Here is a 24,404-nt window from a genome sequence, read left to right on the forward strand (position 1 = left end):
ACCGAGCGCTTTCTTTCGACATCTCGTTCGCGGCAGGTCTCCCGCTGTACATCGTGTCCGGTGTACGCCTGCTCGCAGCATTCAGGTCGCCGGGAGGGGTGCTGCTCAGCCCACCAGCCTCGCATGAGCCATGCGTGCCCGCTTGCAAGGCGGCCCTTCTGAGTCGCCTTTCGACGTCGCCACTCTGCCCTGTGGGCGTACACCGTGAACTTCCAGTGTTCGCAGTTTCTTGTTCAATTGTTAACGCGATAACGTTAAACGCCCCGTTACCCAGATTATCCGGCGTCGGCGCTGTTAGCGAAAAATAGGGTGGCGTAGGGTGGGTGGCACAGGCGGCCACCCGCCAGAGAAGCAACCTAGGTGGGCCACCTAGGTCACGTGACCTTGTCGCGTGATCACAATCTGCCCAGTGGATTGTGAACAAACTGACCACCGTGGCAGGGGGGGGGGGGGGGGCTGTTAAGTTAATAATTGATTGCGAGAGGTTGCTCGGCGAGAGCAACTTAGGTCCTAGGGTTGCTTGGCGAGAGCAACTTGAGCAACAGGTGGCAGCGCCTGCCACAGTGGTGCATCCCTTAACCGCTGCACCGTTGCGGAAGGAGCGATGTGAGGACTGCCAGGGACCTATGAATGTAAAGTTGAGGATGACCAATTCCACACATATAGGCACGAACTCATTAACGCTATCACGTGATATCCTTAAGGCGGAGCCTAAGTGTCTCCTCAAATTTTCTTCACTAGTGTCTCTGCAATCCTCACAAACGCAGAGTGCTGCGTCACCGCCTCCCGAGCGCAGCAGCTGTGCCTCGATGTCTGGCGCTGGCCATCGAGGCCCCCTAACGAGGCCTACCACGTGCTGCACCCTCTAGTGTCGATCTCCTTGCTTATCCACGCATCCTCGCGCTCGTGCTCTGCCTTAAACCTCCCTGAATACCTCGAAGAAGATTGTGGGAGCGCCTTCAGCCATTTTGTAGCCACTATCATGCTGACGGAGAATCGCAGAAAAGGAGCCGGAAACGCACACGCTGTAAAGAAAGAAAGAAAAAATAAAGCTACCAAGGCACTATTTCACCGTATCGAACTACATAGAAAGGCCACTGAGTAGCATTCATCCTCCCCGTTATATTTGTTGGCGTGAGCCCAAGAAAAATGAAGATTCAGAAGATTCAGTGGAACTGATAATGCTGTTCAGTGGAACTGATAATGCTATTGTCAATCAATCAATCAATCAATCAATCAATCAATCAATCAATCAATCAATCAATCAATCAATCAATCAATCAATCAATCAATCAATCAATCAATCAATCAATCAATCAATCAATCAGAAAATTAATAAAAGTTACGCAACAGTACGGAGAAGCCAAGAAGAAGGGACTGTTCGAAATAAGAGCAGCGGGCCCATGTAAATAAGCTCAATGAAGTTGCGTCTGCATCCATGTCTAGACGGGGCACTACAAAGCCTGTCATGCCGAGGAAATCTGGTCAAGGGCTTTTACCTTGTGCGGCTGCCACCATGTGCTGCATGGCACTGTGCATCAAAAATGGCCGCGACAATTTTGAATATTTGGTAAAGCCGATTCATTTCCAGTAGCGGTCAAAACTCTTCGGTGCGAGCGCAGCAAGCATTTTATAAGTCAGATTTCGCAGAGCCTAGGAAAAGTAAGCTATTAGTATCAACATCTTCCAGTTCACAGGAGGCGTTAGTTTTCTTTCAGTTGCGAATGAAAAACTTCCCATCTAGTCACGTGATGTTCGCTACTGGTGGCCGACAGACGACGCCAGTTGATGATGACTAGGACATCTGGGCATGCATCGCGCGTTTGGTTCGCAGGTAGCTGGAAAGAAAACAAAGTGAAAGGTATGATCCCAGCCGGTTGGCCAAGGTTGACTCGAATGCTGCCTGAAAAGGAGCAGTCGGCTAGCTTGTTCTGGCTTCTTCAAAAATCCCGGCATACCAATACCTGGTATGGTATGTGAGATTTAACGCTCCAAAACAGCACGCCGGCTGCGAGAGGTACCGTAATGGAGGGCTTGGAATCATTTCGACCACCTAGGGTTCTTTGAAGGGACACTGACATCGCACAGCGCACGGTCTCTTTTACATCTCGCCTCCATCGAAATGCGGGAGTTAAAAAGAAAGCGTCGCGGTGGAACAGATATTGACTGCTCAGCCCGCTTGTCAGACTGCGGCTGCGGCTTTCGTTGAACTTAGCATGGTCACACTGACAGAAGATGTACAACAGCCGCGCGGGGAGGCATTGATCCGATATATGTCTCTGTCGAGTCCGCAATAGGAGCAGCGCCTTTTGTCACCCTCCGTCTCAGTCCGGGACACACCACGACCGGCCGGGATTGCATTATGGAATCGCTAAGAACAAGACTGTCACATAATCGCTGACAAACGATGCGCGTTAAGCGCACAGATGCGAGGCAGCGAGCAAAGAAAAACGGTCGCAGTTTATCGACACGGTCGCGCCCGCGAGGCTAATGGGCGGCCGCGGTGCGATACGGGGCGCCGCAGTGGCGACCGGAAGCTCTCACGCGCACGCCATGCGTCAGTGAGGAGCGCATAAATGTGCCGGCTTGCGACACGCCCGGCGTGGGAATGATGGCCTCCGCGGCAGCGCCCAGTGCTGCGCAGCTGTGTGCACGGCGCGCTGCAACACCAGGGAACTACGCCACGCGGTCGATGGTGCGCTCTGCACTGTCGGACGATTTTCTTCTTTCTCGCGACTAACAGGGGACACACCTTCTTACACAGACATCCTTTCGCGGTTCTTGGGTCCCAGAGGTGACCCCGGAGGAATATGCGAAGCAGTCACGAAACGAAGCGGTCACTGCCGAAACTTAGCGCGACTGTACAACGTTCCGCGCCGCACACGGCAAGTAGAGGGATCCACTGTGCAGAGTCCTTGCGCTGAGGTATGCGGCCGCGGTTTCACTTCGCGAGGTCTGCGTCGCGCATATCGACATAGCAGCAGGCGGTGGCCGATGCTTTCACTCGTACTGCGCTAATTGGCTGCGGACGGTAACGGTGGCCGACTTCAGCCAAATAGATTCATAGATAAGACGTCTTTGACATTTAAAGCTAAACTATGCGCTGCTTCCCTTATTCGCCACGAGGCTAGGCTCAAATTGTTTCAAATCGATGCTTTCTTTTCTCAATAATGTTGGGATCCTTTTTTAATAGTTCATTCATTTTTGCCAGAAGACATCCTGCAGTTGACACATTCGTTATAGATACTTAAGGAGTATTAACAAAGACGCGCGCTTAAATTTTCAAATGAAGCCTAGCTCAACCTAAAGTATGCAGTGCCGCTGTGCTCCACATGACGCCCCCCAAGTGCGGCACTAATAAATCTTTCTTAGTCCGAGTGTCGGTCAGAGGCAAGTTAGAGGGCTCCGAAATATTTAAAAGGTCTTTCGGCGTGCACTCACTACGTAATGTGATTTATTTCCAACGCGTCTGTTGAATACACAATATTTCCACATTGTCCTTTGGTACACTGCTGGAGTAGATCACCTCTACGAAAAGACCGAGATTTAAACCCACCCTTGCCTTTCAGGCTCGAGAACAACTGCCTTTTGTACTCAGCTTTCTCTTGTATGCTGTGATGTCAGTCACGTAGGTAGTTAACCTATTAGAGAGTGTCACCTTATTGTTCTAAAGGAAAACTTTGTTGCGATTCGCGGCAAGACAAAGACCAAAATAAAGACGGCGGCAAAGCGTAAGGCTGGCGTTAGCGACATGCTTTCTTTCTTTTTTTTTCAGCCTCGATTTGAGTCGTTTGAGAACACACCGACTGACCCCGCGAGCTGCCTTACCCCGGAAAAAAGAGCAGCCCATTGCGCTCGAAATAATCTCATTCCCTTTACTAACACCGAAGTGAAAGTCAAGTGGTGTCACAGCACCCATTACTAGTTGGCCAGCAGATAGACGGTCGTAATGTGCACTGCAGGCTAGCGAAGTTAAACAGCAGGAATGCTGTCGGACAGACAGGCTCAAATCCCAACTGTAAACAGGCATCGTCCAGCATTAATCACCGCGCTAACCTCTGCTCGTGCCTCGAGGGGTAGCGCATTATCAGTGTGCAACAGATGCGCAAAGGATGCCTGAGGCGACGCACTGCACAGGCCGGGTTGCACAATCGGCGGCTATTTATGGAAGTCGATCGGCAGCGAACGCGGAGCGTGAACACCGCGCCCCCTCCACCCGCACAGCAGTGTAGCGAGAGCCTTCCGTCCCGTGTCGATGACGCCCATAAAAACGCGAGCTGCTACGGCGTTAAACTGTCGCAGAGAGAAGCATAAAGCTCGGTCAATGCTCACCCGATCTAGGATTCTGGAGCACGCTGTGGCCAAAGTGGCGGCTTATTCGCTTAGACGCAAGGTCAGTAACCGGCAGCCGAATGCCTTGGTGAGGGTTAGTACCACGGCCTGTCGATTAATGCCCTCCCCTTTTCCACCCCAGTTATCAGCCATAAGGGTTTCCACGCAGCACGCCTGCTTGCTTTTCCGAGGCGATGAGGTCACACTAAGCGAAGGCAGAGATAGGTGCTTGATTGGCGTTGGGCACAAGTGCATGCGCAACGCAGTATGACCCCTCTTGATGCTACGCTGCGAATAGGTTGGTGAACAAAGGGCCAGGAATAGGGAACCCATATTTGTAAAGTCAAAATTTGATTTCAAGAGTTCGGCGTTCAGCTACGGTGAATGTGGTATAGTGGTGTTGTTTTGTGAGCAAATAGGAAGTAGGCGAGCACCATAAAACTCAGCAACTGCGGGTCAGGCATGGCGACGTCTTCCTTTAGGTCAGAAAGGAGGACAGTTGTTGAAAAGCACGAGTATGTTCAGCACAAGGGGGTTTTGCCCTGTGATGATGATGATAGTGTATTTTTGGCCACAGAGAGCGGAAAACACGAGTTAATTGGTCATCACGGGCCAGTCACGTACACAATTAATGAAATTTTCTAGAAGTCCAATAGAACCAACACAGGTATGTAGGGCCTGAACGTAAAAGGTATATGCGTGACTCACTGTGTGTCGAAAGGGCAATTAAGTTGGACAGAATACTTAAAGATAAAATCGATATAGTGCTTGAAAAGGTGGTTTAAATCATTGTTGTATTTAAAAGCCATGTCAGGCAGCTTCAATCAAAGTCTTTGTCTGAATAAGAAGGGCGAGGGCTCTGAATCTAGGAAGGTCGGCCATTTCTTCAGCAAAGAGTGCGGTGCTGAGGTCACTTGGAATGAGATAGTCTACTACCCTGCCTCAGTTAAAAATCTAAAAACCCTATCTAACGCAAGCATTCGGTCATGGCCTAGAAAGAAGGAGGAGTGCGCTGATGTTTTATTTATGTACAACTCCTGAAAGTGTCGTCGTCTTTCTGTCTCTAACCTCGGGCACAACTCAAGTCAGCGGCGGCCCGTGGCTAAGCTTATTCTGCTTTCTGACGTACTATCGGGGACAGAAGTGGTCACGCGGCAGGAGACGGAGCAACGGAAAACTGCGTTGCAACGCTATCTGCAGGCGGCATGTGGGGTCGAGACAGCCAGTGCGTGACTTTTATTATGAGCAGGCATGTCGCTTGCCTCGTTTCAATGTTTCGTTCTTTAGCTCGCCAAAATGCCGCAGTTTTCCGTTGCTCCGGCTCCCGCCGCCTGGAGTATACCCCTTTTGTCCCCGATAGTACCTTGGGATAGAAGACTTCCGCCTAACAAGAAGGGTTTAGTCTCAGAGAATAGGTAATAATATACCATTAGCGCCCGTGCAGCCTACTCGAAACAAGTGTCATCGCTTGTCATGGGGCACCGACGAGGCAGCTGCCGGTGCGTGGGAGAGCCGCTGTGATAGCCGCACTCTCTCTCTCTCTCTCGATAAGTAGCGCGCTGGAAACCAACCTCATACAGTGGCCCATTATGTGTAACAAGCGGAGGAGACCTTACACGGGTGGGAGGGTCTTTATTTGGATTTTACAGCAATATTTCTCGCTTGATCGGCAGCAAAAGCAACCCGATTCTATTAGTGCAACCTGGGTCAACTTGTTCGGTTTCCTAGAGGAAAGAGGTGAAGTCAGGCAAAGCGAGTAACGCCCACTCCGATTGAATCTAGGCTGCGCTATAGAACAGGACGGCTTTTGTCCCTCGGATTAGGTGCACACAATCACTTCGTTGCCTGCCTGTGGACCGTGTTCCGTGCTCGGTAAGCATTTGCTGCTTCCTAGGCTTTATGCTTTTGAGGCATTGCCAGCTTGGTTACATGGTAAGACGGAACGACAAGCGAGCCGATTTTAGGCGCTAAGGAGGCAAAGGTCGTCGCGCCGGACCGCCGCATCTTCGCCGCATTACAGCCGGACGGTAAGTCGCATCCGTAGCCGTCCGTAAAGACCTTTCCTTTTTTTTGCTCTTTTTACTATTTTCCCCCTTCGAGCACCTACACCTGTTCGTCGCGAAGCTGTCTTATCACCTGGCTCCTTCAGAAGCAACGCCGGCTTCCTCCGTTGCGTCCCGTGTCTATAGTCATACTGTCGGACAATATTGCGAGATCATGCGCTCACCAGCCGGTAGGTAATGTGATCCGAGCCCCCGGCTCTTATTATTCGAAAGGTACCGCCGCGGCGTCATTTCCGCGCACCAGGGCCTGATGCGGAACGCGAACAAGCAAAAGGAAAAAGTAAGAAGAGGTTCAGAAGCTATAGCCCAGCGATGGGAAGATTCGTCCGGAGTCGAACCGTCTCTTGTAATCGGCTCGGACCCCGACGTGGCCCTGTTTGTTTATGTGATTTCTGGCCGCGAGACGGGCTGCAGACGGTGCGCGCGCTTCGCGTGTGCAGCGGATCGGCCGTGTTTGCGCTGGCCGCGCGTGGTTCCGAGACCGCGTGTGCGAACCGGGGTCGGGACGGCCTCGTGATGGAAATTCCTGGAGATGTATACACCGCTGGGGCTCCTGCCAATTAAAAGAACACGCCCGAGGCGATGCTAGCGGGACGGACGCGAAGCCAGCACGTCTAGAGCGCACACACGCGAGGGGAGGCAATTCTGTGACTGGGGAGTGTTTCTGAGGTAAACCGGAGAATTCGCCCCGAGAAGAACACTCCGAGCGAATCAACAAGCGGGTGAAAGGAGGTGGGAGGGTGGAGCCTGAAACGGCCCGTCTTTCACTACCTAATATACTGGCTTTCTTTTTGCCTCTGTTAGCGCCTGGCTTCTTCTCGATCTTTTTTTCCATTCTTTTTCCTTTCTTTCTCAGAGTCCGATTTTTCTATTTTAGCCGAGCCGTAATAAAGCGTTCTGCGAAGCCCGATGGAGCTTCTCTTTTCCGCCGGCCACCCAATATGACTCAGTCTGGGAACAAACCATGTTTGGATTGCGAAGACAACGTATAGATTGTGATGGCAGCCTTTCCCCTTAAAACTGCGAAGCAGCCTCCCCGAGGGGGTTTGAGCCTGAGGAGCGCTTTTCGTGTGTGCTTGACATGCCAAGTTTTCGAAGTTACCTCGTCCATGCTCGACAAAAAGGGACGGATTTGAGTGCCGTGACGTCAAGAAATCTCTCGGTCTCAAATTGCCATCAGCTAGTCGCACCCAAAAGGGGAAAAAAAAAAAATTACCGAAGACACTTTGGAAATTCTAAAGAGTGCTTGGCGAAAGCCTTGTGGTCAACCCACTGCTGCTTCCACGAACCGCTGGGCGCGTGGCGGGCTTCCCGCATGTGCGGTTTTTATTGTCTTTGGCGACTGCAGTCGCTTTTTTGATTGCAGTGTTTTAGAACGCAGCTCTTTGGCGCCCGTTTCGCGGCGTCGCCGTTGCCCGTTCGGCGTTCATTGTGTTCATTGGCGTTGGCGTTGACGTTTTACACTCCGATCATTTTAAGGACTGGAAGTGCGCAAACTGGCTCCCTAGGTCAGTGGACGCCTGAATCGCGCTGGTGTATTGTTGATGCGGCCGTATGAGCCGTTGCCTAGCAACTGTCGCAGTGAACACACGAACCGCACCGTACAGGAAAGGAGGTAGTGGGAGTGAATGAAGAAAGACAAAGAGGGGCCGTAGTGAAGAAAATGAAAACTGCGTAATTTGAGGAAAGGAAATTACGAAGTAACGCCCTCCATCCGTTTGTAGAGGAAGGTAAGAAGTGGGAGTGAAAGAAGAAACAGAAAGAGGGGCCGTAATGAAGAAAATGAATTTTAGGAAAGGAAATTTCAGGGGAGGTTGCGCCGCTGCGCGCAGGAGAGGCCACAGTTGGCACGATTCCAGCGCACGGACGGACACCGCGAGCACGGACGGACACCGTGAGCATGAGCCATTAAAGGATTTCGTCTTAAAAGGACCCTCTAAAACGAAGCTGAGAAAGGCCTGAAAATTTCCTTCATTCATGGGTGGTTGGCCGCCTCTTTTGTGCGCCCTTTCCTGGGCCGCGTGCCTAACGCGGCAGTTAGCAACAACGGGCGGAAACTCTGTACACTGCAGTAAATGAGGCGCAACGCAAGACACGCTTCTATCAATATGCAAAGATCATGGAGCCGTGCGAACTTGTGGCAGTTTGAAATAGCCCTTCATATTTTTCTGTTCTTTTATTAGCAAATATTTTTGCACTTATTTTTGTCTTGCAAGAAAAGTTTTCTAAGCCAGATGGCCGCATGCTTTCGAGTTGAACACAGTGTGGGCTTTGCAGGTTTACTACACGATATTGGCCCATCATGGCCCTAGCTTTCTCTACGCCTACACAGCATCAGCGCATAAAGTGCATAGCCGTTCTTCCGAGCTGCTACGCCCACGCGGCTAGTAGCTGAGCCTGGAGCTTTATGGTTGTTTTGCTGGGAAAAAATTCGGTCCGTTTTTTGTTACTTGTTGCCTCAGCATTCGGGACACCTGCTATGAACCTGTTTCAGAAGAAGCCTGAAAAAGTGAAATTTCCAAAGAAAATAAAAACATCGTGCGTAGGAAGCGCAGCTTCCTACGCACGAGCAGGCAAATGTAAACGAGCAGGCAAATGTAAACCAATGTTTTCAGTGCAAGAGAGAGCGGCTTGATCTTCTCCACATGTTACAGAGATACCCGGAAGCGCCTCCGTCTCTTTAGATGTTTGAAAGTGACAAAGCAGCTTTACCGCGAAGTTGGCAGTTCTTTGAGAGCTCAGAGGAACGCATTTCCGGCAATTCCACGAAGTAAGGTCATTGCGTGCCTATTTACTGGCTGAGACGGCAGCACCATTGAGTTTCTTACTATTACCTAGAGGGAAAGCTGGCGGCGCTGCACTTCAGCCACCATGGACGCCCAAGGCATCATGGGACGGTGAGCTACTTGTTGCAGGACAGTTTTTATGTTATGGCATTCTTAACTATTGAATAGCGTTTATTTTTGGATTATTTTCTGGCCAAAAGTTGTAGTTCTGCAGTCGGCAGCTCACCGGCCCATGATGCTTTGAGCGCCCAGGGTGGCTGAAGTGGTCCTAAGGGGGCTCCACACAAACTCCCATAGAAGGGGCACCAGCTTTCCCTCTAGGTAATAGTAAGAAACTCTATGGGCAGCACACAACTTATTTTAAAAAGTACCACTTCTTTGACCTGTTACATTGTGGGACAGCAATCATAGACATGAAAGTGAATTTCGGCATAATTCAACGTAAAAGGATTAAATATCTATACTGTATACAGAAGTAGGTGTAAAAGTAATGTGGTTGTTTGCTCAATCACCATAAAACACTAAGCTCTCGTGAATAACGTAATCGCTCTATTGAGAATACACTTTTCATCGTGCCGCCGCGGTGGCTCAGCGGTTATGGCACTCGGCTGCTGCCCGAAAGACGCGGGTTCGATCCCGGCTGCGGCGGCTAGAATTTCTTTGGAGGAGAAATTCTAGAGGCCCGTGTACTGTGCGATGTCAGTGCACGTTAAAGAACCCCAGGTGGTTGAAACTTCCGGAGCCCTCCACTACGGCGTCTCTAATAGCCTTAGTCGCTTTGGGACGTTAAACCCCATAAACCAAACCAAACCAAACTTTTCATCGTCTTGACCAAGTCCTTTCACCGGAAAGTCGCATGGAACCAAAAATGCAGTAGGTGCGAAGCTTCACTGTTGTTGTCAATGAGGTAGAGGTCGAGGTTGCTCTTAGCTAGTGGCCGAGGGTAACCTTGCGTTATTCAGCGGGCAATTGCTCCGGCGTAGCGACTCTTAAGACAAACAACTAATTAAAGTCATTCATTCATGGCACAGATCTCTTTGAAAACAGCGCAATTTGAACCAGCGAATAGAAAAGCCTCTAGCTGCAACCTATACCATATGTATTCCAATTCACTGTCACGAAGATATTCTAGAGGAGGCCAGGAGGCGTCGCTCTGAGTTGCCGCATAGAACGAATCCACTTCTTCACTAGACACTGTAGCATCTCACCTCACGACAAATTACGACTAGTCAGCGCCAAACTACGCATACGCATTTTTCTTCTTGCTATATGTCGTATAAGGCACGCCCTAGCCGTCCTAAGCCGAATCACACATACCGCACCGCAGGTCGACAGAAGCTGGATAATCAGCGAGCACGGCTGTTCTACCTTGTCAGATCCCCCGCAGGGGTTCTGATTTAGAAATTCTAGGTTTAACAAAATTTGTTCTTACTTTGACATGTAATGAACACATGACATGTGGGTTTAGCTGTGGCAATCGTTCCAAACACGCTGCCGTCACCCAAGTGCAGCCATCAGCTACGAAGGAAAGTTATGCAGCTTTTACAAAGACTTCGCAGTCAAACAAAAATTTGTCGTGGACCGGGGTTTGTTGTTGCAGTCGCTCTACGAACTAAACTAACTAGGACGGCTAGCAAATGGTTCAGAACAAATTTCTCTTTAACTAGACGAACGAACTTCGTAGATTGTTAATATCTGCTCCATATTGGGGGATTCCCTAAAAAACATTGGACTAGCCGTTCGCACTTAGAGTTATTATTTCGCTCTCGCCCTACCATCTGATAGCCGTCCTAGTTGGCTTAGCTGGTAAAGCGACTCCCCGGACATGGTCTCGGCTTCAAAACCAGGACCACGGTAAAACTTATGAATAAGTAATTACTCTACTAATGAGTAATTACTCTAATAAGCAATTACTTTCGCACTGTGCTAGCCTTTGGAATGCACTGGTTATAGCCTCGTCTTAGTTCGCACGGAACGGTACCGATAAAAATTCTGTTTTAAAAGGTGGCCTTCGTGTTCCCAGCCAGGTGTATGGGCGCGCGTAAAATGTTCTTTAATTTCATCATAATCCAAATGCCTATTTTGCATCATCAACTACATGCACCTGAGTGCTACAACTGTTCTCGTAATTGCAATCACTCCACCCGCTAGTCGATTTTCGTTTCTACTCTGGTTAAGGGCGATATGCATTAAGCGGCCCACATAAGTCCGGCCTTTTACTCTTTTTCTTTGGTTGCCCAACTGATTGGCAATGACGCCGCGATTGTGCGCAAGGAAACCTTTGCCTATACGGTGCCAGATTCGAAAAGCATCAAAGCTGGCTAAGCACCGTGCCTGAATGGCCAGTACTGAAGAACTGTCAACGTCAAGGAGAGTCAAAGTCGTTATGCCAGACACGACTAGGGGCCTAACCTTGCGTGTGGCTATTTGGGAATCATGATTTGGAGCATGATAGCGGCAGGAACTTGTCTACGTTCTTAATTTACTTAAGGCTGCAGCGGAGTAGGAACCATACAAAACAAAAGGACGCAAACACAGGCGCTGACCGCCAACCGATTTTTTATTGAGCGAAATATACACAATACAGTGTTCAAAGATAGACTTTATGGATTTAAAAAAATAGAAGGAACACTAAGCAAAAGCTGCTTTTGTACATGGGATATGCGGCCAGGCGGACGCATATCCGATGTACAAAAGCAGCGTGTTTTCAGTGCAGTTAGCATGCATATTTATATTGAAAACTTAGAGGCTGTGGTATTTGATGACAATTCTGTTTTGTGCATTTTTAGTAACGCGCCTGTGTCCTGAGATATGCACACCTAAAATTTCAGCCCAATCCATCTAGTTACGCATGCGAGACCGCGGCACTCGGCATGAATCTCCTCCCTGGCGTGACGCAGCTGTTGCGTATGACGCCCCGTCTGGCAAGAATGTGGAGTGACAGGTGACGGTGATTACTTTTCGCTCTTAACCGGCAGTGCAGTTTTCATGCTCTTGACTGCATGTGAGGTCTAAAGCGGCCCCCACGTCTTATTACCCACTCTAATATCATCGGTTAAAGAAGCAGGACTCGCCTTACAACGCCTCCACAGTCATTCTTCGGTTTTGCTGGCCAAGAGCGAAAACGCTGGCCAAGAATGAAAAGCAATCACCGTCGCCCGTCAATTCACGTTCTAGTCAGACAGAGCGCCATAGGCAAAAGCTGCATCATGCCAGGGAAGACCTTCATGCTGAGTGCTGCGCTCTCGCATGCGTAATTAGACAGACTGGACTGAAATTTTGGATGTGCATATATTGAGACATCGGCGCGGATCTAAAATTGCACAAAATAGAATAGTCATCAAATACCGCTGTCTCTAGGTTTTCAATATAAAAATGCATGCTAACTGCCGGGTGTAAAACGTCTACTTTCTAATCTAGTTAATTACTGCCATTACGAAGACAATTATTCTCACAGCTTACATCCGCCTGGCACCATAACCAATTTACAAGAACAACTTTTGTGTGCAATTTTCAACACCCTGTATATAGGAAAGCAGTGACAGTGGTAATCACATGCAGTCAACGTCACATGGTGTGAAGGGCCATAAAAGCGGTGTGAAGGGCATAATAGCAGGTGATGAGGCTAAAAGACGATGACGATGCATCTGATTACCAGTGCCACTGCTCAATAAAAATCAGTTGTCAGTCGGCGCCTGTGTTTGCGTCCTTTTGATGTATTGTCCGTGTTATTGCGCTGTGGTCTTAAGTAGGCACAACTAACTGGTCAGCCATTGCCTGTTAAGCACGCTTTTTATCATCCTTATGAAGTGGAGCCCCTTCTTTCGTATCAGGCAGGGCCCTTACACAGGAAGCTATTAGTATGCGGTGTGCGTCCATTTGGTTCGTTTGTCTCTCAGTGGTATTCTTGCTGTTGGAGAGCTATGGAATTCGCATTACAGGACTGCTTCCTTTCTGACCGCATCATATATTTTTCTCTCCAGCATATAGTTAACAAAAAGGAACGTGCTTTGACACTTGTCCACATGTTACAACTACTATCTCGTATGCATATAGCTACGAGCTATTTCGTGGTATTATAACTGCAAGTTGCTTTAATGATTGCCTCCTTAATGAGTGCCCGAATGTCCGCGCCCACATCTATAATAAAAAAGCGGTACTTTCTTGCTAGATCATTTGTCGGCTTGTGGCTCAAAAACTCTCAAACAGCCCTCTACCATTCAGTGGGATGAAAGAAGCGCATGTTTTTTTGTCGGCTGTGGCTAGAGTTCCGTCCAGACGGAACTACAATTTGCGCTAGAGTTTCGTCCGGACGGAACTGCATGTAGCGATGGGGTTCCGTCCAGACGGAACTGTATCTGACACCATGCAGTTCCGTCCAGCATTATCTGCCGCAAGAGTTATGGCAAGACGAAATTAAAGCTGGCGTTAGGAATTAAGAAACCAGTTTGCTTGCAGACTTTTGGCTTGGCTTTGTTGGTGCGTTTGCATAATGCTTGTTGACCGTTTGTGTACGTCTTAGTCCTTTTCGCGCTACGTCATCTTGCAGCACAAACAGACAGGGCTTCACATCACTTCGCGAAGAGTCTCTGCACTCTGCTTCTAACAGCGTCAGTTTCCCGATCCTGCATGCATGCACGGAAGTTATACACTCGAGGCTGCAACTAAACGCAGTACGCGGACAGATATTTTAGTGCGTATACATGCGTAGAGATAACATCTGGATACAGCTTTGTGAACTGGTTGTTCCAGAGGCAAAGAAATGCTTCATCTAGGTAGTAATCACCCATTTTAGTTTAGTTTAGTTTATGGGGTTTAACGTCCCAAAGCGACTAAGGCTATGAGAGACGCCGTAGTGGAGGGCTCCGGAAATTTCGACCACCTGGGGTTCTTTAACGTGCACTGACATCGCACAGTACACGGGCCTCGAATTTCTCCTCCAAAGAATTTCAACCGCCGCGGCCGGGATCGAACCCGCGTCTTTCGGGACAGCAGCCGAGCACCATAGCCACTGAGCCACCGCGGCGGCTAATCACCCATTTTGTATAGTAAGGACAGTACGGACATTAGCCAGTATTGGTTTTTGCTCACATAGAACCTCCACGTACGTAAACGTGAGCAGTCTACGTAGCGTACGCTCGTGTCGCTTCGTGCAGTTTTAGTTACACGTACCGGACGCAAACTGTGTAGATCTGCCATAGAACCTAAAAAATGCGCTAGAATGTTATGCCACGCCATCTAGTACAGATAAACAAAACTAATTTTGTTTAGTCGAGCTGCTTGGAGCGTAGCTAGGCCAAGCCGCAGTGCGGGCGGTAAATATTTTCCCCCTTTCTTCCGACAAACGATGAGCGATTTCATTCCACCGAACTGTACGTTGCATGTTATCTTCGAAGGGATTGCATTCCCTCAGGTCCCGCAGCATATTGAAATCATCGCTTTTCGAGAAGCGAAGGCGCGCTGGTGTCCCACTCATGTTGACGACGTGTGCGTATGGAACTAAAACGTGCACCGTTTTGCTTTTCCCGCTGGCTGTGCCGAGGGTCTCGCAATATCCCGCGAGGTTTTGAGCTTCGCGTGGTCCTCGCGAGACCGTCGGCACACTCGTTGCTATGACGACCACAAACGCTTCTCCATTAGGCTTAGGAGCTGCTCAAACGGATTTTTATCTGGAAAACAAAAGCCAGTTCTCACCTAAAACTTCATGCGAGAGCAAGAATGAGCCAAGTGAATGTAAATACAGCAGTTTACAGCATGATACCACGTCGAGGGTTTAGCGACGGAATTGTTATCGTTGTGAAGCGGGCGGGCTGGGCGCCGCCATCTTGCCGACGCCACGTACGCAAGCAAAGTGAAGACCGCAACGCAAAGATCCGAATCTCACGTACGTCCGTGCGACCCACGCAGACGCTTCACCTTCTGAGCATGCGCAGTGGTGACCCGTAAGCGCTCTACTTACGTGAAGCTTCTACGTACGTGAAACTAAAACTGTCTATTGTATGGACGGAACTCTAGCTGCAGTAAATATTCCGTCTGGACGGAACTGCAGCAGCAGCAAATGTTCCGTCTGGACGGAACGCTAGACACTCCGTTTTTTGTCAAGAAAATTACACAACTATGGAACAAAGCATCAGTGAGGCACGACAACACGGCTCATAGTGGTAACACGTATGTACAGTTCTGCGCCCTGTACAAACTAGATAAAGTGAAGCTATTTTTTCACTGCCTTTCTGTTCATTCCATGGCAGACATGGAGCAGATCGAATGCGCTCGACAAGCCTCGAGCTTATTCTAAAAATGTGCCCGATAAAGAAATGGGATTTTTCTTAAGCGTATTTGGCGAATAAAAACGTCCTCGTACCATCATTTGAAGCTTGCAGATGCGGTAGAAGCGAACGCCGATAATAAGAAAGCGTGAAACAGACCAAAACATGAGCCTTTCGCGTACGGCACCTATAGACCGTTTAGAAGGCTGAGGAAAAGAATCGAAAGAAGCCTCGTTTTCATTTCAGTTTCGTGGTATTACTGGTCAGACCAAGATATCTAATATGTGTCTGATATTTTGATAGGCACCTATGTCCTAAGCAGGTTCATTTGCGAATCCCGCTTAACTGGCTAGCAAATAGTTGATTAACAAAAATAATTTGATGCTCCACAATTGAAATAGTCCCCAGGTGAAGTTTTTAAAGGTCGAAAGGTGACGAATTGTGCTAGATATCTAGCAACAGACAACATACTGAAGTGGTTGTATCAAAAATGGTTCTAGCCTGCTAATTGGGTAGCACAGGTGAGCGTTCAAGTTAATTCAAGTTAATTTCAAGTTAACTCAATTCAATTCAACCAATTTCAAGTTAATTAAATTTGATCCCGCCTTTTTGCATACATATACAGCCTTCTAGTGAAGCCTAAGCACAACGCGCTTGTTGGCGGACCTGGAAGTTGGTGAAACGTCAGCAATATAGGGGAAATGTTTCGTTCTACGTCCAAACAATTTATGTCGTAGAAAGTAGAATAAAAAGTCGTTTATTAAAGCTGGTTTTGAAGCACTCCGCCATGAAAGAATTAAGCTTGATATCGTAGGGTACAAAAGCGGGTATGGTCGAGTGAACTTTTTGAGGACGGAAAACGACTCCTAATGCCATGTTGCGCTGTACTTGTCCGACACACGGGAGAAAAAAAAGTGCTATCTAATCAGTGCTACGACTAGATTTTCCCACATCAGGAAAGCATGCGCGTTGTTCTATTCTTTTCATCTCATCCATACGCAACCAAGAACACAAGAAGCCACCCACTGACAAACACTCTCACACACTAAGAGAACGCATCACAATGAAAGACACTCTGCGCGTTCGAAAAGGAAAAAAAAGCTACAATGTTTTCAGGGATGGTACTGGAAAGATGTTTCAGTAGAACTTGTCGGACTAGTTGGTTGAAAAAGATGCAAAGAGAAAACTGCGCGAACGAGACACGGACAGCAAAGAGTCAAAGACGCACACAAACAAGAACGCGCGTTTGTGTGCGTCTTCGCCTCTTTGCCTCTTCGCTGTCCGTTCCTTGTTCGCGCCGTTCTTTCTTTGCATTTGTTGTCAAGGAGTCTCTCATTGGTCATCTCGTGTGTATATTGTGCATTCATAAACGCTGAAAATTTATCTTTATATATTATATATATATAACGGCATGTTTATATAAATCCTTGCTTTCCTTCTTGTGCTTCGTTGTATGCGAGCAATGATGCTATTTATGGTGATGGTGATGTATTTTTATGGCCCAAGGACATCTGCGGCCAAAGAGCGCCATGGCACAGGGTATCTTCGTATTGCTCAAGGCGGATCAAGGTTTTCTCCCTTGATATGCTCAAGGTGGGGCCAAACACCGATTTCCCAAGCATTTCACCCTAATTAAGCCGAGCGCCAATACTGGGGAAGCTTGTACCCATTGTATCACAGGCGGGTACCCGGCGGCACTGGGCATCGAACCCCGCACCTCCCGCACGCGAGGCAGATGCTCAACCACTAGCGATGTTATTTACAATGTCGCACTAATTGCACGCTGACTATTACATTAGCAAGTACCCTTTGCATAAGCTTCAAAGACCTGGATGCCAGGAGACCGGATGGTATTGGGGGTATCTGTTGCTGCAGCAGCGGCTTCACCGCTTCGGCGGACGTTGTTGCTGCGACGCGCGCCCATTATTTCGATCGCTTCTTTGGCATATATTTCGATCAACGCCCTGCTGTCTGTACGCGGCAGTTATAGTGGTCCAGTTGGAGCCAGCAGACAGGCCCGTGCACTTTCCTCCTCTTTCATCCTTCAATCTTGGCAGTGCTATTGGCTCGCGTCGTAGCTAACGGCCTCAGCCCACTGCGCTTCCACTAGCCGTACTGGCACCTAATTATAAGACATGAGTCCGAAACTCACTCGTGTGGACCAAAGGACAAGCGGACAAAAATCTGCTGACAAAGATAGGTGAAAATGCAGCCGTTAAATGCACTCCGGCATTTAAAAACTGGCCAGTGATTCTGCTGCCGCGCACCACACAACTAAATATATTTCAGGCACAGTTATGAAACAGCTAAAATTTGCCGCCGCCAGTAATTATGTGCCGAAAAGCCCGTCCTGTCCTCGTCCCAAGAGACAGCGCACGCAGACGGCTGTCATTCAGCACAGCCCGGTACGGTCCCACAGTGTAAGAGGCGGCCCTGTATGATCACAAAGAGCCGGCGACCGCAACAAGAGACCAGTGAAGAAAAAAAAGAAAGCCAAGGATTGTACCAACGGCGTAACACTATTACCGGACCGACGAGAATATCAGTTAGGCTGGAGAGGAGGCCAGCCAGAAAGGACTGCAGTCGAATCGAAAGGCATGGAAACAAAAGCGTGCAAACGCAGGCATCCTTTCGCCCGCGTGTGGCCTTTCTCTCTCCTGAGACGCGACGGCCCTTCTAAGACGCCAGCTGCATCGATCGTGCCGGTGGAGATATCTTGTCGCTTTCAAAGTGTGTCAGAGGAACAGGGCGACTGGCTTTCTTAACGTCCCGAGCGGAGCGTTTGCGGTCTGTCCGAGCAGGCCTGGACGAGTTCTCGCTCCGATAGTTTCTCAGCGTCCCGGACTAGAGACACGATCAGCCTTCCCTTCAACTAAGGCATTGTGGCTTTCAATAAACGTTTTCATCACCATCATCAACGTAAGGAATGGCGTCAGCCGAACAGACTGTTTGCGAATTGGTTAGAGGCAAGCTAGCGCCGCTCTTCAAATCAGGCCTCCGTTCGCTAAATCTTTCGTCGTTGCTGCTGTTGTGTTCTCGCTGTCTCTGTTACTTGTTTCATTGCATCGCAAAGTTTGTTGGATCCAGTGGACAGCAATGTGACAAAAGGCGTGTGCATGAAAACACGAGTCAAGAATATTCTTTGTAAGAAAGGAAATAAACTTCAACTTCAACTTAATATATGTATAAAAAGAAATATAATGGAAAGTGAACTCAAAATGATTACACCTTACGGAATTTCTCGCAACGTTCTAATAGTCGTCCAGTCAAGCGCATTCTGCATTGCCTTCGGAAAAATCATTTATAGTCCATGTCTTGGTGCAATTTTTTTTTGCGATCAACTCTTATCCCTCTTAGTACCGACCGCTTGTGATGTACAGGACTACAATGTCGGTGAATAGATGTGGAAAAGAATCACAGCACTATGCGGCAGCCGCAGGTTTAGGCAGGCCTTCACCTTTTGCTTTCTGCCGTTGCTTATGCGCAAGGGCATATCCGGCCTTAGGGGTTAGTACAGGTCGCTTATATGTTAATGTGCTGGATACCCAAGCACCTTTCCGTCTGCGAACCTTTAATTAGTCATTTAGGCTGCGCTTTCCGAAAGAACTACGGGGGAGAGTGAGACACCTACACGTAGAGAGGGGCATAAAATAGCGAAAGAGGGGAAAAGTGAAAGTCCAGTTCAGTTTGTTCATGCTTTTCTTTGGCCTATAAAAAGGACAACCCGGGCAAATGCCGAAGCGCGTGCTGATTTTCTTGCGCATTTTATTTATGTAGCCAGTTGGTTGCGCACACGCTGCGTGCTTTAATGAGCCGCCCATGCTTATGCACCGAGTGTGCACTGACTGCGTTGGCCAGGGATCGAGGAGAGGGGTTTGTCGAAGAAAACGATTTAAGCTATGTTACGCAAGAAACAGAGCCCAATAGACGAAAGTAGCGTTTTACGGAGAAGTTTCTTTGTGCCCCTCTCTTCTTCCTCTACGTTCGTTTCGTTTAGAGAGCACGATGAAGGCTTCCTGACTGAATAAACTTGCACGTTTCGCTTATTTATGATAGCATCAGTTATCGCCGCTTAAAGTACCGAGGATGCGGTACTTGCAACGATCTTTTTTTTTCTGTTGTTGTTGACCACCTCTTACCAGCACATATTTATACGGCTCTTCACTCAGGCTAACGTAAGCCGAAAAACGAGCTACTCACGGCTGCAGCTGTGTTTAATCGCCCTTAGCAGTTAAACCGAATTACCGGGATAATGCTTCAAGGTATCTGGGCTTCTCGATACGAAATTAGCAGGATCGTCGATGCTTGCCTTGTATGCGTTCAATAGAAACGACGAATTTGCGGCTCGGTGTTTAGTACGCTAACAAGGCACAAAATGAAGAACAGGTGAGCTATTAAGCGTTGCCTACTGATAGCGGAAAGCCTGGGCGCATTCAACGGTAAGACCAGGACACTAGCTTGGGCATGTTGGTTATTCATTTGTGACGGAGCAGCGCAAAACACCGGGACAAGAGACAAGCGCTGACTTACAACTGATTTTTATTTCGAAGAAACACTGCTTCTTATACCTTCTTCACCCCCTCAAAAACATATGCGTCACAACCATATCGTTCAAGCGTCCAAAAAATTACAACATACGACAAGTAATCACAGATTTATAATCACATTTTTAACATGTCAAATTCTTTCTTTGTCAAAGCAATAGACGGCGTGCTGACACAATCGTCGCGCAGACTTGCTATCGAAGCTTGTGTCAGCACGCCGTCTGTTGCTTTGACAAAGAAAGAATTTGACATGTTAAAAATGTGATTATAAATCTGTGATTATTTGTCGTATGTTGTAATTTTTTGGACGCTTGAACGATATGGTTGTGCCGCATATGCTTTTGAGGGGGTGAAGAAGGTTGGTTTGGTTTGGTTTATGGGGTTTAACGTCCCAAAGCGACTAAGGCTATGAGAGACGCCGTAGTGGAGGGCTCCGGAAATTTCGACCACCTGGGGTTCTTTAACGTGCACTGACATCGCACAGTACACGGGCCTCTAGAATTTCTCCTCCAAAGAAATTCCAGCCGCCGCGGCTGGGATCGAACCCGCGTCTTTCGGGTCAGCAGCCGAGCACCATAACCGCTGAGCCACCGCGGCGGCTTGGGTGAAGAAGGTATAAGAAGCAGTGTTTCTTCGAAATAAAAATCAGTTTTAAGTCAGCGCTTGTCTCTTGTCCAGGTGTTTTGCGCTGTTCCGTCACAAACACAACGGTAAGAGAGCGAAACAAACGATGAGAAATATTCAAGCATTCTGCGCATGACCGCAAACTTCGAGTTAACGTGAAAGTTGGCATCCCCTCGGATCTGGTCCGACGGTTTAGAAAGCTGGATGAACGTAGCCACGATTCCCGTCTTGAAAGAACTTATTTCTGGTGCTGTTATGTTCTGTTCTTTCTGAAGAAACCTACGTTGGCAGTCATCATTCGCGGCGCTTCTTTATGAGCCCTTGCTATCCCGGGATGTATCTTTAATTTTTTTTTGTCGTGTTCCTAGCACTCGCCCAAAAACTCACATTTTCAATTACATTAATCCATTATGAAAGATACACACAAAAACGCACACTATTTGTTTAAAGTTTAATGGAAAACAAGCCATACACATTCGTACACAGCGCCATACACAGCGCCCGTCCTGTGTTTTTCGTGTTCCTTCTGTCCTCGTTCCGTAGCGCTGTAGTGAATCTGTTTATTAAGCATGAACCAACTAGCCCACACCAGAATCCTCTTAGTACATTCGTACACACGCTCGCACACCGGCTAGCTACGCGCGCATAATCTAACAGTACGTTAGCTTTAGGCATAACGTTAACATAACCCCTCAGGTTGGCGCAAGATAAGAAAACGCATGGTCTGAAACAGCTAAAGCAGCGCGCTACTGCGCATGTCTGCATTTTGCGTTATAACTACTGCTCCCAGTGTCTCAGCTGTTGATATCATTGGGGTCCCTATCGGCCAATCCCAAGACTTCAGTGCGCTCAAAAAATGGAACGCAACAGCAGGTTCTACAACTTACAAATAAACGTGGTCATAAACTTCTATCAAATATCTCGCTTCTCCTCCGCGACCTCAAGGAGGCCATTGCCCATTATCGGCAGACACGCCAGACAGAGCGCTGGGTCTGTATGATCAACTTTCACTTTTTCACAAGAAAGTGCAGCTACAACATCCCACACGGGCAGCAATTTAAAAACTGCTTGTTGCGCAGAAAATAGACACGCTATCACGCACCAATTTTATTTTTGTTTCCCAGATTTCCTCTGCCCCGCCGCCCAGGTCTTCTTCCGCTCTATTAAGGCCGAGAACACAACTTCCTCCCCAAAGCGATCGGCTATTTTTCTCCAGCGGGACAGGCCATAGATGCCAGGAACAACGGTAACGCAACCGCGTTGCTTTTTTTTTTTCTGCTTGTTGCCTTATAACGCAACAGGTTCACTGTGCTTTTTTGTTTTATTTAGGCATCCTATCAGCGGCACATGCCAGGGCCGTGTCTGGGGAACCTGCTGCCTCGAGTCTCTCTTTTTGGCAGCGGGAACTGTCATTCGTAAACCTCTATTAGACGCATTCAAAACTCTGGAGGTATGGCATTTTAGCGAACACACAAAATATAGCCCCTCTGAAATTATATGAACTTTGAGGTTACGACAGTTTGAGTTGCTAAATAGACGCAGTCAAGGCGCCAGGTTTCCCGCACTCTGCCTCTAATAGGGTGCTTATATTGTAAAATGCGTAGGGCTAAGGCCTAGCAAGCAGTGTTTATTGCCGATAACGTAGCAAGGACGGAATCAAGCAAAAAAAAAAGGGAAAAGAAACAAGCCCGGAAATGATTGGATGATTGTAAAACGCGGCTGCAGAGGAGCAAAACTCTGATGAAGGCTATAGTAAACGCCGACTCAAAGACTCCAGGTATTCTGGGCCGGTGGATTACGGAGCCGACACACTTCACAATTCATATGAACCCTACGTAATTTAGTCACATCGGTGCGTTTTTTGACGTTGCCACCTCTACGGTGGCGGTTTGTCCGGTACTGCGCTACCGCTGGGACTGCATGGACTGTGCCTGCGCTCCCTCCAGCTGGCCTCCCGACTTGGAGGATTACCGCAGATGTTGAGCAGTTAAAACAAACTGCAGTAACGACGCTAACCTTCCTACTCGTTAGGGATGCGCCGTGAGTAGCAAGGTTTAACGTGTCTTAACTAACAGGCCCGCGAGCGTACGGCCCTTCGTGAATGCACACGGAAATGCAGTGCCCAGTAACTCTCCATTGAACCAAAGTTTTAAAGAAGGCTCCTGAATCAGTGAGTGGCAGGCGTCTCCCCACGTACGGGGCGCAAGTTGGTCTATGCAAATTCTCCTAGCGCACAGACAAAGAATATTTTAATATGCTGCCACACAGCAGCGAGAAAACAGCGAGCACATTTCAGGCAGGCGCAGGCGCAGGTTCTCACCTTCTTTTCACCCGCGCCTTCCTTTTGACGCGTGCCAGACGTCGCATTCACGTCAGTGCGGCGACCGCCTCCGCTGCCCACCGATTGTTGCATACATATATATGCGAGCATCAGTGGTTGCTTGGTTTTCTCGAATATTGCGGCTATCTTTGTGCCTCGCGCTTTCCTGCTCCCGATGCTGTCCCTCGAGCGTGCTCTCTTGCGCTGCAGCGGCATCCTACGCTCGTCATATCTCGCGGAAGGCGCAGCTGTTGCAGTAACAATATGAGCGAGTCGGCAGAGAGTGGGCCATGGCGAACTGCCGCAGAGTTTCGAAGAAAACTCCGCGAGCTGAGAAAGCAACTCGCATATCTTGAGATGGAGAGTATCAAAAGAAGCACGGTCAGTTTGGACCAACTGGCGTTGCTTGGCGAGAGGCCGGCTATTTCACCATTTGCGCAGCGCCACGTAGGGCGCCTTTGTTGCAGTAAGCGTACAGCATGCGATGCTCCTCAAAGGCAGGTGCCTGCCCAACCATTCCGATGCACGCACGGAGATAATTAAGGCTTCTCCAGGGCGTCGCGGTTCCCTCGGCCTGGGTGAAACGGAGTTTTCCAATTGCTCTGGTTTTTCGCGCGTCTCTCAGAGGCGCCAATGCGTGCGTTCAGTAACAGTGTTAAGAATCCTGAGAAACTATAGATGAAAACTAGCTGAAGTAAAAGACTACTAGGCCAGCCACAAAAACACCGCAACAGAAGTGATCAGCTCGCATGAAAAGTGCGGCTCTTGTGGTTGTTTTTATCTTGTGAGCTAATTTCACCAAGATTTAATCTCTTAAATGAATATTTCAGTCAAACAACGTAACGTCCATCATATTCCTTAATGAGCAAACACCGAAATAGATTGCTGTTTCGCACTGACAAAAACCAACATTGCTGCATCTTTTCCTACACGAAATGCCATTTGGAACGTTAAGCGTGCAAAGTTTAAATTTATGCCCAGAGCTGTGTTTCCTTTCGCTTTTTTTGTAGTCTCTCGCGTCCGTACTAAGTCGTGGCGCGTGCGTTTATGGTGGGGGAAGAGCTATATTCATGATAATGAAGTTGAACTACTTAAGCATTGCGGCTACAAGCTCTAGTTGCCGATGTTTGGGGAAAAAGAAAAAAAAAACCTTCCTGTCAATGTACTTATTACGCAGTATGTAGCACAAAACAATCAGATCACTTGACGATTCTTGAATTCTTCTTTACGTAAAGCGTCGCTGCATATTTACTTAGTTTCGTGCTCAGTAAACCACGTGGTAACTTTTTTTATGCACATTTAAGTCCTGACGAAGGTTCTTCGTTTTCCTTTGCCACAAATTAAAACAAACCACCCAGAAGAATGAAGGCTGTAGCCTCCTGCGTACCAGAACAAATCATTGACAATTGACTGCACGAAATTCTTGAGAAAATACGCGACCGGAGTTTTTGCTTGCTCATTTTGAAAAG

General features: G+C 48.3%; 1 protein-coding gene across 1 annotated transcript in view; it reads right to left on the reverse strand.

Moving 5' to 3' along the window:
• Window positions 1–24,404, reverse strand: part of LOC149349625 (high affinity nerve growth factor receptor-like) — a 339,259-nt gene that overhangs the window by 276,711 nt on the left and 38,144 nt on the right. The gene's annotated exons all lie outside the window — the stretch shown is intronic.

This window comes from Amblyomma mixtum, chromosome 3, assembly GCF_055824585.1.
Source record: "Amblyomma mixtum isolate Tamu chromosome 3, ASM5582458v1, whole genome shotgun sequence".
Classification (NCBI taxonomy): domain Eukaryota; kingdom Metazoa; phylum Arthropoda; class Arachnida; order Ixodida; family Ixodidae; genus Amblyomma; species Amblyomma mixtum.